This window comes from Pristiophorus japonicus, chromosome 23, assembly GCF_044704955.1.
Source record: "Pristiophorus japonicus isolate sPriJap1 chromosome 23, sPriJap1.hap1, whole genome shotgun sequence".
NCBI lineage: Eukaryota > Metazoa > Chordata > Chondrichthyes > Pristiophoridae > Pristiophorus > Pristiophorus japonicus.
The window spans coordinates 16,113,218-16,128,322 of record NC_091999.1 but is presented as its reverse complement, the minus strand read 5'-3'; the positions used below and the strand labels follow the sequence as shown (position 1 = coordinate 16,128,322).

General features: G+C 45.1%; 1 pseudogene; it reads right to left on the bottom strand.

Moving 5' to 3' along the window:
- Nucleotides 1-326: 326 nt before the first annotated feature.
- Nucleotides 327-15,105, bottom strand: part of LOC139235403 (zinc finger protein 615-like) — a 39,860-nt pseudogene continuing 25,081 nt past the window's right edge.

Here is a 15,105-nt window from a genome sequence, read left to right as displayed (position 1 = left end):
CACTTCAAATGTACTTTGGTGTTGTTGCACTTCATTGGCTGTAAAGCACTTTGAGGTCATGTGAGGTGCTGCATAAGGACAGGTCTTTGTTAAATGAAGGAGAAAAGTTCCAAAAAAGGAACAGTTAGTAACAGTACAACAATTAGTCTCTTCTTATATTGGAGAATTCAAGGAATCGACACACTGTGTGTTGGAACCAAAGCTGATTTATTTGTCAGATATCCAGAACATTAAATCCAGCCCAGTTACAGGGGAAACACAGCCCGACTGTCAGAATGAACACGATTCAGTCCTGATGTGATTCACAGCAGAATCCAACCCTGCAGTCACTTGTGAACTCGCAGGTGTCTCAGCAGGTTGTATGGGGCAGTGAATCCCTTCCAACAGATGGAACATGTGAATGGCCTCTCCTCAGTGCGAACCCGCTGGTGTGTCAGCAGGTTGGATTTCTGAGTGAATCGCTTCCCACACTCTGAGCAAGTGAACGGCCTCTCCCCAATGTGAACTCGCTGGTGTGTCAGCAGGTTGTATGGAGCAGTAAATCGCTTCCCACAGACGGAGCAGGTGAACGGCCTCTCCCCAGTGTGAGTGCATTGGTGTTTCCTCAGATCATTTCTGGTTTTAAAGCTCTTCTCACAGTCAGAACATTTAAACGGTTTCTTATTGGTGTGAACAAGTTGGTGTGCCAGTAGGTTGGATGAACAAGTGAATCCCTTCCCACACACGGACACAGGTGAATGGCCACTCCCCAGTGTGAACTGGCTGGTGTGCCAGTAGGCTGGATGAATCACTGAATCCCTTCCCACACATGGAGCAGATGAACGGCCTCTCCCCGGTATGTATTCGCTGGTGTCTCAGCAGGTGGGATGGCTGAGTGAATCCTTTCCCATACTCTGAACAGGTGAACAGCCTCTCCCCAGTGTGAATGCGCTTGTGAATTTCCAGCTCAGAACGGGTAACTGAATCCCTTCCCACAGTCTCCACATTCCCACGGTTTCTCCATGCTGCTGGTATCTCTCCAGATTGGATGATCAGTTGAAGCCTCGCCCACACACAATACGTTTACAAATTCTCTGCGCTGTGAATGGTGCGATGTTTTTTCAGGCTGTGTAACTGGTTAAAGCTCTTTCCAAAGGCAGTGCCATGGAACACTCTCACTCGGCTGTGTGTGTCTCAGTGCTTTTGCAGTCACACTGATGTTTGGAATATTTGCCTGCAGGCAGAAGAGACAAACATTTCTCCTTCCACATTCAAAGGCCAATGATATTCATGTTGCGGTGGATCAAGTGACTCTGTGAGATCTTGGTGATGTTTGGTTCCAGTTTCCCATCTGCAAATCTTCCCCTTCTAATCCCCTGAAAAAGGAGTTTACAAAAGTCATCCCTACTCCCCATGTTGAAATCCAAACCCATTACATCATTGCCAATATTTTTTCCTTCTTGCTGAAGGTATTGACTCTGGCTGGGTTCAGTTCTACATTCACTGGGTCCTCTCCCTCTCCTCCCCTGAAGGTGCTGACACTGGTTGGATTCAGTTCTACACTCAATGGTTCCTCTCCCTCTCCTCTCCTGAAGGTGCTGACACTGGTTGGATTCAGTTCTACACTCAATGGTTCCCCTCCCTCTCCTTCCCTGAAGGTGCTGACTCTGGCTGGTTTCATTTCTACACTCACTGGTTCCCCTCCCCTGAAGGTGCTGACTCTGGCTAGGTTCTAGTTAGGCCACAGCTAGAGTACTGTGTGCAGTTCTGGTCACCACATTACAAGAAAGATGTGATTGCACCACTCAGGGTACAAAGATTTACGAGGATGTTGCCTGGACTTGAGAATTTTAGCTATGAGGACAGATTGGATAGACTGGGGTTGTTTGTTTAGGAAAAGAGGACGCTGAGGGGAGACCTCATTGAGGTGTATAAAATTATGAGGGGCCTAGATAGAGTAGATAGGAAGGATCTATTTCCCTTAGCAGAGGGTCAATCGCTGGGGGTGCATAGATTTAAAGTAATTGGTGAAATGTTTAGATGGGATTTGAGAAATCTTTTCACCGAGAGGATGGTGGGAGTCTGGAACTGACTGCCTGAAAGGATGGTAGCGGCAGAAAACCTCATAACATTTAAAAGTACTTGGATATGCACTTGACGGGCCTAGATAGAGTGGCTCAGTGAGTCAGAAGGTTGTGGGTTCAAGTCCCACTCCAGAGACTTGAGCACAAAAAATCTACGCTGACACTCCAGTGTCACTGCACTGTCGGAGGAGCCATCTTTCGGATGAGGCTTTAAACCGAAGCCTGGTCAACTCTCTCTCTGGTGGACGTAAAAGATCTCATGGCACTATTTCGAAAAAGAGGAGGGAAGCTACCCCCGGCGTCATGGCCAATATTTGTCCTTTAATCAAAATAACAAAAACAGTTTATCTGGTCTTTATCACATTTCTGTCTGTGGGAGTTTGCTGGTCACAAATTAGCTGCCGCCTTTCCCACATTACAACAGTGACTACACTCCAAAAGTACTTCATTCTCTGTGAATAGCTTTGTGACGTCCGGTGTTCGTGAAAGGCGCTATATAAATGTACGGCTTTCTTTATTGTGCCGTAACCTACAGAGCTACAGACCAAGAGCTGTACAGTGGGATTAGGCTGCAGAGCTATGTGCCAGCCGGCAGGGACACGGTGGGCTGAATGGCCTCCTTCTGTGCTGTCAATGTCAGGGATTCGATGATGTCACAGGTCTCACCAGCAGCTGAGCTGCCTGATTGGTGATTGACAGCCGAGAGTCTGCGCATGCACACCGGGAAAAGCGTCCGGCACAGCGCCCCCCTCGCGATCGCCATCGGTAATAGTCGCGCATGCCCAGGGGACACCAACCGCCTCCTCCCCCCCACACTCGGAGCTGCGCCTGTGCACTCGGATCCTGTGGTGTGGAGTCGGCGCGGCGCCTTCTGGGGAAAGGCGTTTGTGTCCGTTAAAGTGCCTCGAGCGGTGATGCAAAGCGACTTTCCTCCACTCCGATTGGGTAGAGACTTGCGCGGGGGAGCGGGGGGGATAGGGAGAGAATAAAGGGAAATCCAAACCCGAGAGCCGCCCATCCGGGTCCCCGAGACCAGTTTTCACCAGTTTGGCGGAGCAGCTCGAGGGACATGTGACCGGGCCTGATTGACGGGAGCTTCCAACCAATGCGGAGCGAGCGGGTCGGGGTTGGAGGAACGAGCCAGCGACAGGTCCTCCAACCAATTGGGGAGCCCGAGGGGCGGGATTTGTGCCACTGATTGTCTGAGCCACAGGGCGCGACCTTGTGCAATCCCTTGTTCAGGGCCTGGGGCCAGGGGAGGCTATGGGCCTTTATTGTGCGCCCTTTTGGACACATCATCATCATCATCATAGGCAGTCCTTCGGAATCGAGGAAGACTTGCTTCCACTCCTGAAGTGAGTTATTTGGTGGCTAAACAGTCCAATACGAGAACCACAGACTGTGTCACTGGTGGGCGGGACAGGTTTGCTGCACACTCCTTCCGTGCCTGAACTTGACCTCTTCATGCTCTCGGCATTGAGACTCAAAGTACTCAATGCCCTCCTGGATGCACTTTCTCCATCCAGGGCAGTCTTTGGCCAGGGACTGCCAGGTGTCAGTGGTGATGTCGCACTTTATCAGGGAAGCTGTGAGGGTGTCCTTGTAACATTTCTGCTGCCCACATTTGGTTCGTTTGCCGTGGACACAAGGCTCTGGGGCTCACAACCCACTGGCTCATATTTTAATGCAGATTTTTAAAATTCATCCTTTTAATATAGACTTGTTAAATTCATGAATAAAAGCAGACAAACCCCGTGCTTCTGTGGAATAGTCGGGAGGAGACCAGCATTGCGAGACCTGAGCGAACGTGGGAGTACAAAGGGTAGTGGCAGCTTGGAGCAGCGGCAGTCAGGAGGAGGCCAGCATCGCGAGACTTGATTGGATGCGGGAGTACAAAGGGCAGCAGTCAGGAGGCCAGCATCGCGAGACCTGAGCGGACGCGGGAGTACAAAGGGCAGCAGTCAGGAGGAGGCCAGCATCGCGAGACCTGAGCGGACGCGGGAGTACAAAGGGCAGCAGTCAGGAGGCCAGCATCGCGAGACCTGAGCGGACGCGGGAGTAAAAAGGGCAGCAGTCAGGAGGAGGCCAGCATCGCGAGACCTGAGCGGACGCGGGAGTACAAAGGGCAGCAGTCAGGAGGAGGCCAGCATCGCGAGACCTGAGCGGACGCGGGAGTACAAAGGGCGGCAGTCAGGAGGAGGCCATCATCGCGAGACCTGTGCGGACGCGGGAGTACAAAGAGCGGCAGTCAGGAGGAGGCCAGCATCGCGAGACCTGTGCGGACGCGGGAGTACAAAGGGCGGCAGTGAGGAGGAGGCCAGCATCGCGAGACCTGTGCGGACGCAGGAGTACAAAGGGCAGCAGTCAGGAGGAGGCCAGCTGCAGCAGGAACATAAAGTGAAAAAAAATCGAAATCGAAGTGTGACGTCACAGCCAAGCAGGTAAGTGATTGGCTGGTGGATATGTGACTTTATTTTCTTTAAGAAATCTTTGGTATTGTTGTAGGTTTGGAACTGCAATTAAATATATGTGATCTTTATTATCTAAGGAGAACCAGTTGATTAAATCGGCTGTGTGCTGAAACAGTTTGGGTGGAGATAAGGAATAATAAAGGGAAAAAGTCACTTGGTGGGTGTATTCTATAGGCCCCCGAACAGCAGCAACTCTGTTGGTCAGAATATAAACCACGAAATAGTGGGGGCTAGTAAAAAGGGAACAGCAATAATCATGGGTAATTTTAATCTCCATATTGATTGGACAAATCAAATTGGTCAGGTAGCCTTGAGGAAGAGTTCATCGAGTGCATAAGGGATGGGTTCCTTGAACAGTATATAACGGAACCAACCAGGGGGCAAGCTATCTTAGATCTGGTCCTGTGTAATGAGACAGGATTAATAAACAATCTCCAAGTAAAAGATCCCCTTGGAATCAGTAGCATGATTCAATTTCAAATTCAGATGGCAGGGGGATGGGAACCTATGTAGGGAGGCAGAGGGAAATAAAAGGGAGACAGAGGCAAAAGAGAGAAAGGAGAATAGTAAAAGTGGAGGGCAGAGAATCCCAAGGGCCACATTACAGCAAAATTATAAAGGGACAATGTGTGTTAAAAAGACAAAGCTGAAGGCTCTGTGTCTTAATGCAAGGAGTATCCGTAAAAAGATGGATGAATTAACTGTGCAAATAGATGTTAACGGATATGGTGTGATTGGGATTACAGAGACGTGGCTCCAGGATGATCAGGGCTGGGAACTCAACATCCACGGGTATTCAACATTCAGGAAGGATAGAATAAAAGGAAAAGGAGGTGGGGTAGCATTGCTGGTTAAAGAGGAGATTAATGCAATAGTTAGGAAGGACATTAGCTTGGATGATGTGGAATCTATATGGGTAGAGCTGCAGAACACCAAATGGCAAAAAACGTTAGTGGGAGTTGTGTACAGACCTCCAAACAATAGTAGTGATGTTGGGGAGGGCATCAAACAGGAAATTAGGGGTGCATGCAATTAAGGTGCAGCAGTTATCATGGGTGACTTTAATATGCATATAGATTGGGCTAACCAAACTGGAAACAATACGGTGGAGGAGGATTTCCTGGAGTGCATAAGGGATGGTTTTCTGGACCAATATGTCGAGGAACCAACTAGGGGGGAGGCCATCTTAGACTGGGTGTTGTGTAATGAGCGAGGAATGTGTAATGTGAGGCCCCTTGGGGAAGAGTGACCATAATATGGTGGAATTCGACATTAGGATGGAGAATGAAACAGTTAATTCAGAGACCATGGTCCAGAACTTAAAGAAGGGTAACTTTGAAGGTATGAGGCGTGAATTGGCTAGGATAGATTGGCGAATGATACTTAAGGGGTTGACAGTGGATGGGCAATGGCAGACATTTAGAGACTGCATCGATGAACTACAACAATTGTACATCCCTGACTGGCATAAAAATAAAAAGGGAAGGTGGCTCAACCGTGGCTATCAAGGGAAATCAGGGACAGTATTAAAGCCAAGGAAGTGGCATGCAAATTGGCCAGAAATAGCAGCGAACACAGGGACTGGGCTAAATTTAGCACTCAGCAGAGGAGGACAAAAGGTTTGATTCGGGCAGGGAAAATAGAGTACGAGAAGAAGCTTGCAGGGAACATTAAAACGCACTGCAAAAGCTTCTATCGATATGTAATGAGAAAAAGATTAGTAAAGGCAAACGTTGGTCCCCTGCACTCAGAATCAGGGGTAGTCATAACGGGAAACAAAGAAATCGCAGAACAATTGAACGAGTACTTTGGTTCGGTATTCACTAAGGAGGACACAAACAACCTTCCGGATATCAAAGGGGTCAGAGGGTCTAGTAAGAAGGACGAACTGAGGGAAATTCTTATTAGTTGGGAAATTGGGTTGGGCACATTGATTGGATTGAAGGCCGATAAATCCCCAGTGCCTGATGGATTGCATCCCAGAGTATGTAAGGAGGTTGCCTTGGAAATAGCGGATGCATTGACAGTCATTTTCCAACATTCCATAGACTCTGGATCAGTTCCTAAGGAGTGGATGGTAGCCAACGTAACCCCACTTTTTAAAAAATGAGGGAGGGAGAACAGGGAATTATCGAACCGTCAGTCTGACATCGATAGTGGGTAAAATGATGGAATCAATTATTAAGGATTTCATAGCAGCGCATTTGGAAAGAGGTGACATGATAGGTCCAAGTCAGCATGGATTTGTGAAAGGGAAATCATGCTTGACAAATCTTCTGGAATTCTTTGGGGATGTTTCCAGTAGAGTGGACAAGGGAGAACTAGTTGATGTGGTGTATTTGAACTTTCAGAAGCCTTTCGACAAGGTCCCACACAAGAGATTAATGTACAAAGTTAAAGCACATGGGATTGGCGATAGTGTGCTGACGTGGATTGAGAACTGGTTGGCAGACAGTAAGCAAAGAGTAGGAGTAAATGGATATTTTTCAGAATGGCAGGCAGTGACTAGTGGGGTACCGCAAGGTTCTGTGCTGGGGCCCCATCTGTTTACATTGTACATTAATGATTTAGACGAGGGGATTAAATGTAGTATCTCCACATTTGCGGATGACACTAAGTTGGGTGGCAGTGTGAGCTGCGAGGAGGATGCTATGAGGCTGCAGAGTGACTTGGATAGGTTAGGTGAGTGGGCAAATGCATGGCAGATGAAATATAATGTGGATAAATGTGAGGTTATCCACTTTGGTGGTAAAAACAGAGAGACAGACAATTATCTGAATGGTGACAGATTAGGAAAAGGGGAGGTGCAACGAGTCCTGAGTGTCATGGTACATCAGTCATTGAAGGTTGGCATGCAGATACAGCAGGCGGTTAAGAAAGCTACTGGCATGTTAGCCTTCATAGCTGGGGGATTTGAGTACTGGGCAGGGATGTGTTACTACAGTGTACAGGGCCTTGGTGAGGCCACACTGGAGTATTGTGTACAGTTTGGTCTCCTAACTTGAGGAAGGACATTCTTGCTATTGATGGAGTGCAGCGAAGGTTCACCAGACTGATTCCCGGGATGGCGAGACTGACATATCAAGAAAGATTGGATCAACTGGGCTTCTATTCACTGGAGTTCAGAAGAATGAGAGGGGATCTCATAGAAACGTTTAAAATTCTGACGGGTTTAGACAGGTTAGATGCAGGAAGAATGTTCAAAAATGTTGGGGAAGTCCAGAACCAGGGATCACAGTCTAAGGATAAGGGGTAAGCCACTTACGACAGAGATGAGGAGAAACTTCTTCACTCAGAGTGGCGAAACTATGGAATTCTCCACCACAGAAAGTTGTTGAGGCCAATTCACTCAATATATTCAAAAAGGAGTTAGATGTAGTTCTTACTGCTAGGGGGATCAAGGGGTATGGCGAGAAAGTAGGAATGAGGTACTGAAGTTGCATGTTCAGCCATGATGGAATACAATGTCGGAAAGTGTGAGGTCATCCACACTTGGGGAAAAAAAACAAAAATTGGGAATATTATTTGAATGGGGAGAAATTACAACATGCTGCGGTGCAGAGGGACCTGGGGGTCCTTGTGCATGAATCCCAAAAAGTTAGTTTGCAGGTGCAGCAGGTAATCAGGAAGGCGAATGGAATGTTGGCCTTCATTGCGAGAGGGATGGAGTACAAAAGCAGGGAGGTCCTTCTGCAACTGTATAGGGTATTGGTGAGGCCGCACCTGGAGTACTGCGTGCAGTTTTGGTCGCCTTATTTAAGGAAGGATATACTGGCTTTGGAGGGGGTACAGAAACGATTCACTAGGTTGATTCCGGAGATGACAGGTTTACCTTATGATGATAGATTGAGTAGACTGGGTCTTTACTCGTTGGAGTTTAAGAAGGATGAGGGGTGATCTTATAGAAACATTTAAAATAATGAAAGAGATAGACAAGATAGAGGCAGAGAGGTTGTTTCCACTGGTTGGGGAGACGAGAACTAGGGGGCACAGCCTCAAAATATGGGGGAGCCAATTTAAAACCGAGTTGAGAAGGAATTTCTTCTCCCAGAGGGTTGTGAATCTGTGGAATTATCTGCCCAAGGAAGCAGTTGAGGCTAGCTCATTGAATGTATTCAAGTCACAGATAGATAGATTTTTAACTAATAAGGGAATTAAGGGTTATGGGGAGCAGGCGGGTAAGTGGAGCTGAGTCCACGGCCAGATCAGCCATGATCTTGTTGAATGGCGGAGCAGGCTCGAGGGGCTAGATGGCCTACTCCTGTTCCTAATTCTTATGTTATGTTCTTATGACCTCATTGAATTGCGGTGCAGGCTCGAAGAGCCAAATGGCCTAATCATGCACCTATTTTCTATGTTTCTATGATCTCTAACCAGCGTACTAAGCTTAAATAAAGGGGACTATGAAGGGCTGAGTTGGCTAAAGTGGACTGGGAAAATAGATTAAAGTGTAGGATGGTTGGTGTACATTTCAGGAGATATTTCACAACTCTCAAGAAAAATATATTTCAGTGAGGAGGAAAGGGTGTAAGAGAAAAGATAGCAATCCGTTGGTAACTAAACGTGTTTCAGCATCCTGATCATTTGAGCCAATATCGTTTCTCACTATGGCGGTGATTCCATCCTTTATCATCAGAGCTACCCCACCTCCTTTTCTTTTCTGTCTTTCCTTCTGGATTGTCAAGTACCCCGAAATGTTAAGTTCCCAGTCTTGGTCACCTTGCAACCATGTCTCTGTAATGGCTATGAGACCATATCCATTTGTAACTGGTGTTGGTGCTAAACCCTGACTAAGAACCTAGAGGTCCCACGTTTGCAGCTCTGGGACTTTTTCACGGGAACAGGCCCAGGTTGGCAGCCTTTGTAAAGGTACGATGCAGATCTGTGCACCGCTATCACTGTTCGTCGAGCCATAGAGCGCATGTGTGGTCACCTTTTAAATGAACACAGAGTGCTTGGAACTTCAGGGCCTCAGCCAGATTCAGCACCATCAGGGGAGGAGAGGGAGGGGAACCAGTGAGTGCAGAAGTGAACCCAGTCAGTGTCAGCACCATAAGGGGAGGAGAGGGAGTGGAACCAGTGAGTGTCAAACTGAACCCAGCCAGAGTCTGCACCATTAGGGGAAGAGAGGGAGAGGAACCAGTGAAGGAGAACGGAACCCAGCCAGAGTCAGCACCATCAGAGTAGGAGAGGGAGTGTAGAACTGAAACCAGCCATAGTTGGTGGGGAAAACTGGGAATGGAGGATAAAATGTCTTGAGACGTGCGATGTGTTTGGATTTCAGCAGAAGGAGGAGGCAGCGATTTACAGCCTTGGAGGAACAAGAGAGGAAACAATGTTCCATAATAACTAGAATTTACTGTTCTGAATTTTTTTGTGTACTTATGGTGATGAGATCTGTAAACTCCTTTTACAAGGTATTCAAAGGATTTGAAGATGGAAAACTCAAACCAAACATCACACCAAGATCTGATGGAGTCACTCGATTCCTCAGGACCTGAATATCATCGGCCTTTCAATATAGAAGGAGAAATGTTTGTCTCTTCTGCCTGTGGGAAAAATTGCAAACATCAGTGTGACTGGAGAAGTACCGAGGCACACACACCCGAGTGAGTGTTCCAGTGCACTGACTGTGAAAAGAGCTTTAACCAGTTACACAGCCTGAAAAAACATTGCACCATTCACAGCGGGGAGAACCGTACATGTGTTGTGTGTGTGGACCAGGCTTCAACTGAGCGTCCAACCTGGAGAGACACAAGGATACCCACACCATGGACAAACCGTGGAAATGTGGAGACTGTGGGAGGGGATTTAGTTCCCCGTCTAACCTCGATATTCATCAGCACAGTCACACCGGGGGAAGGGATTCACTCAGTCATCCAGCCTGCGAACACACCAGGGAGTTCACACCGGGAAGAGGCCATTCACCTGCGCCCAGTGTGGCAGGGGATTCACTTGGTCATCCCACTTGCTGACACACCAGCGAGTTCACACTGGGGAGAGGCTTTCCACTGCTGAACTTAGCGTGTGCCCCATAGCATCTCTCTCACCTTCGATGTGTGAATAGAGCATCATGGCTGCAAACCTGGTTTTAATTTAAATTTGAACCCACTCAGGAAATGTATTTAACAAAAGATGAACAAGTAGACCGATCGCATCAATTAATTGGCAAAGCTTTAGATTCACCAAAATAAACAAATAAACACATCAGAGCCCAATAGTCCAGCTCTGTACTCACAGGAAAATGTCTGTTATCTAACTGATCGCGTGGACAGAATATAGAAAGACCATAAGTCCAAGAACCTGTAGAATCTGTTGTAAATATCTTTCAAATCCTGACTGGTACAATCTCTCTGTTTCCTTTCAATTGAAATGACTAAGATGAGAGGGGTTTAAGAGGAGTGGTCAGTGAGGGTGGAGAATAAGGGTGAAAGGAGTTGGGATGAAGATGGTTGGAGACAGAGGTGCAAGGGGAGTTGGGATGCGCGGTTTGGTAAAGAGTAGTGTCTCAATTTCACTGAATAAAATATAATTACTGTCACCAATACGAGTTAAGTGAAAGCTTTCTGAACTTAGGTGTGAAAGGGCGAATTGGCACAGACCCAAAAACTCAACAAATTGACTTGACAGATAGTAATTAATCAATATTTTGTTCAGTGGAACTGGGGTCCGGAGATCTCTGGCCAACTCGTTTTACTCAGCCAGGCTATCAATCCAGGATGGAGAATTTCTGGGAGATGTAGGACTAATCTACCAGTAATTGAGCGATGGGTTTGCTAAGCATGGCTAACCTGACAGAGTGTGCCAGGAACAATGAACATGTGAAGCTGCTCCATACCACTCACTTGACATCATTGCTTGCGAGTCCACAAGGTGACTCGTACTGAAAATCGGTCGATTGGGTCCAGAGTCAAATTGACGAGGGCAAGTTCCAATTTGACAAAGGGAAGCGTATATTGGTTTATGCAACCCACCTCTGTGCACAGACTTGAGAAATTAACAGGTGAGAGAGGAGAAGCATAAGGAACAGGCGAGACAGAGAGGGAAAAAGATCTAAGGTGCAAGTTAACCCAGCCGAGAACTCAGCAAAGGAAGGACAAAACAGAATTAGAGAATAAGTTACTGAGATGACAATTTAAAAGATGAAAAAGGGGAACTTAAAGTTGAAACCAACACTGAAGCTGTCAGTGTCTGTGCCGAGAAAAATAAAGCACAAGATTACTGAGTGAAAGGAACCTGAAAGGATGCTGGAATTTAAGTTTGGGTGAATTATATTAGAGTGGAAGTTTTCCTGACCATGACTGTTTAAGAATTTACAGTATTCCTTTTGTCTGAAAGTCTGTTTTTGAAAAAAGCATCTGTTATGTTTGTTTTAGCTTCACCCACTTTTCTCTGCATGGAGCTCAAAGCCATTTAACCCTTTGTTGTCTTGGATGTTGGGAGTTTTACAGAAGTGTGGATGTGTTGAGTATGTTCATTTCAATTCAGATTGTGGAACTAGTAGCAGTGGATCTTTGTGATTTACATTTTGAAGTTAAAGACGCTGCTGTGGATATATTTTGACTGGGGCAAGCTGTGCAACTCTGAAAGTCAGGCGAGTTTGTTTTACAAAAGATAAGCTTCAGCCTTGAAGTTACGGTTGCCATGTGCCTGATGCGTGGTTTGAAATTTCCAAAGCACTTTGTTTTTTCACATTTAAACAAATTAAATCAATATTTGTCTACTCATAGTCAGTATTTTTAGTCATTTGGAAAAGCACCTGAAGGTAACAATGATGTAATTTACTGTGTTCTGTAAGCATGTGCTATTTTGTTTCATTTTATCTGTTCTGTATTGTTTAGTTAATAAAATATTGGTCTGAATTAAATTGGAGCTATTGAAATTAACTACGCTATGTTTTATTCAAGGTTAATAATGATAGCTTTACTAATGATTTTGCTGTTTTAACGGATTTTTAATTCTTAAGGAAGTTATGAAGTTCCAAACTTAAAACAAAATAACCAAGTGTTGATTTAAAACAAACTTCTGTTTGTTCACTTGAGTAGTAACGAATTCAGTCTTCTATTTATAATCAATTTATTCTTTACCATCAGCATGAAAAGCAATTTACAAGTGGAATATAGTCACAGATGGAGCACGTATAACCAGGCACGGGTATCTCCATGCTAACGAACAATGGAAAAAACTTACATTTATACACTGTTTTCTTATCAAACTGGAGCCGGCATTGCCTAATATGGTAGTCTCTGGCTACTGCATAGTCCAGAGACTCAAGTTTACAACAGCAACACATTTTGAAGCATTGCGGCCTGGCCAAGGTGATCATAAACCACTAGTTCTGGACTTTACTTATCCTAACAATATTTCTAATCCATTCTATTATGAATATCGAAGCCTGGTTGGTCACAAAACACCAGCTGTTGCTCAGTGAAATCTGTCTCTCTCTCCCTAATAATATGAACTACATTTATCCCACTATCGAATGAATTAAACATAAACCCCTTTCAGAAGCTGAATTAACCAGGGTCCACGTGTCAACCTGTCCCAGAGGTTTTTTTTTATGAGTTACATTACATGTTGACAAAGTGTTTTATATCCTTCTTTGTCTTTACTAATCCTGGTTTCCTCTCAGTGTCCTTCCCTTTCCTTATATTTTCAATGTCTCTTATTGACTTCCTTACAGCATAATGCAATGACCAGAATCCCTGAAGCTATTATCCGTGCTATCACCAATCCCAGCTGGAACAATGTAATTAGATACTACTTTCCTCCATTCCTGATTCTCATGTCTCGGGATTGCCTGTTCTGTCTCTCTATTTGTCTATATCATTTGCACTGTGTGTTTCTGGGATGTCCTAATTCGCTGAATTATGAGCTTTAAAGCCAGAAACAAGGAGAATATCGTGTCCTTTTTGTGGAATGACTTGAATGGCTTCATCCTCCAGAGGCAGTCTTGTCTGCAGATAAGTTGCGTCATGCTGATGTGCCAGAACCAATGTTTAGCAGCGATACATGTGTTCCTCGGTGGAATCAAGATAAAGTGATATTCTAGTATGGGGCATCGGTTTAACCCACAGTCATATACGTGACAGTAGTAGTCACACAATACTGTCCTTTTCCTTTATACACGGTATTAGTTTGGCCTTCACCCCATTTACTTATTTCAATCTGGCATTCTGGAGATTCTTTGTCGAGGGTGAACCCACAAGCTGGAGCATCTATAAACCCATGTTGTCCCTTTCAGAGTACAACACTGCATATCTGGTGCTATCCAAGTTCCTCCCTTCTTAATCAGATATCTTGGATATTCCTCATACTACTTATGGATCGGACCGAGCTCAGTCTTCCACCCTTGCAAACAGTTCTACCCTATACACTGGCCAAGATTTCGTTTCATTTCCATTTTTCCTCAGCAAAGGCAAGACCAATCCCAATGGTCTAATATCTTCACTTCTTTCTTCTTCCCTACGAGCCAAAATCCCCATTCCTATTGTCGGCATCACATCAAAGCCTATGACTTGGTTGCCCTAAACCATTTTCTCAGTTGTTCTTCATGAATAAACAAAGGGATTTGATTACTCTCTCTCTTGTCCAGTCCCTTCTGTATCACATTCATCATAAATGTCACAGAGGCTACACATGATACCTCCAGTAAGCCACATCGTGTTCCCATTCACTTTCTATATCTATTCTGTTTACTCCTGCTAACCTTGCTGTGGCTCCTATTCTGAGCTATCCTGTCAGCTCTCACTTTCCTTGTGATTTAAACTGATTCTCCTTGTGTTCTCCATCTTCCTCATCCCTTGGTTCCTGTTTTCTCTTCTTTACTAACACATTATTTACTAATTCTCTTCCCATTTTGTCTATTAATTGTGAATATCTCCCTTCACATAATCTAGTTGATAGATTCAAGCTCATGTTTAAAACTTTTGATTTCAATGAACAATTTAAAAACACACATTGTTATATAATACATTTCCTGATTCAGTTACTTCTAGTCCATTAAATGTGGGTTCTTTTACTGGATGGGACAGGTCGAGTTCTTTTTGTGAGGTGGGATGTCATTTTATTTAAGTCCCACATATGATGATCACGATCAGCGTTTGTACTTGGCAAACCAATAGTTAAGATTACTGATCAACATACAATATTTCTTACTTTAAAATAACCTGCCGTCATTACCTTTTAAGTTTGTATTGAAGTATGTTATAATGGTCTTGAATTACTTATTGTCCTGGAGTGATACTAACTCTTTAAGTGAACACTATTAATTTAGTGTTTTGGGGTCAGGATGTGTTCCAACCCACCTGGTTCAGGGGAGTCTTCCTGGTCTCCTAATCTTCCCAAGGAGCACGCTTTAGGGTTCTTTCTCTATTACCACTAAAATTATGCTTTTGAGGGTCTATACCTCGGTTTATCACGGATTCCAAAACTAACTCTTTTGAGGTCCTCTGTTTCCTACTGGAGATCGCCTCTCACTTGGATCCATGTTTTTTTTATGGAGCTTGTAAGGTCTGGCCTCCTTATCTCCCACCTTCAGCTTGTAGCTGATATGTACACAGCCATGGCCA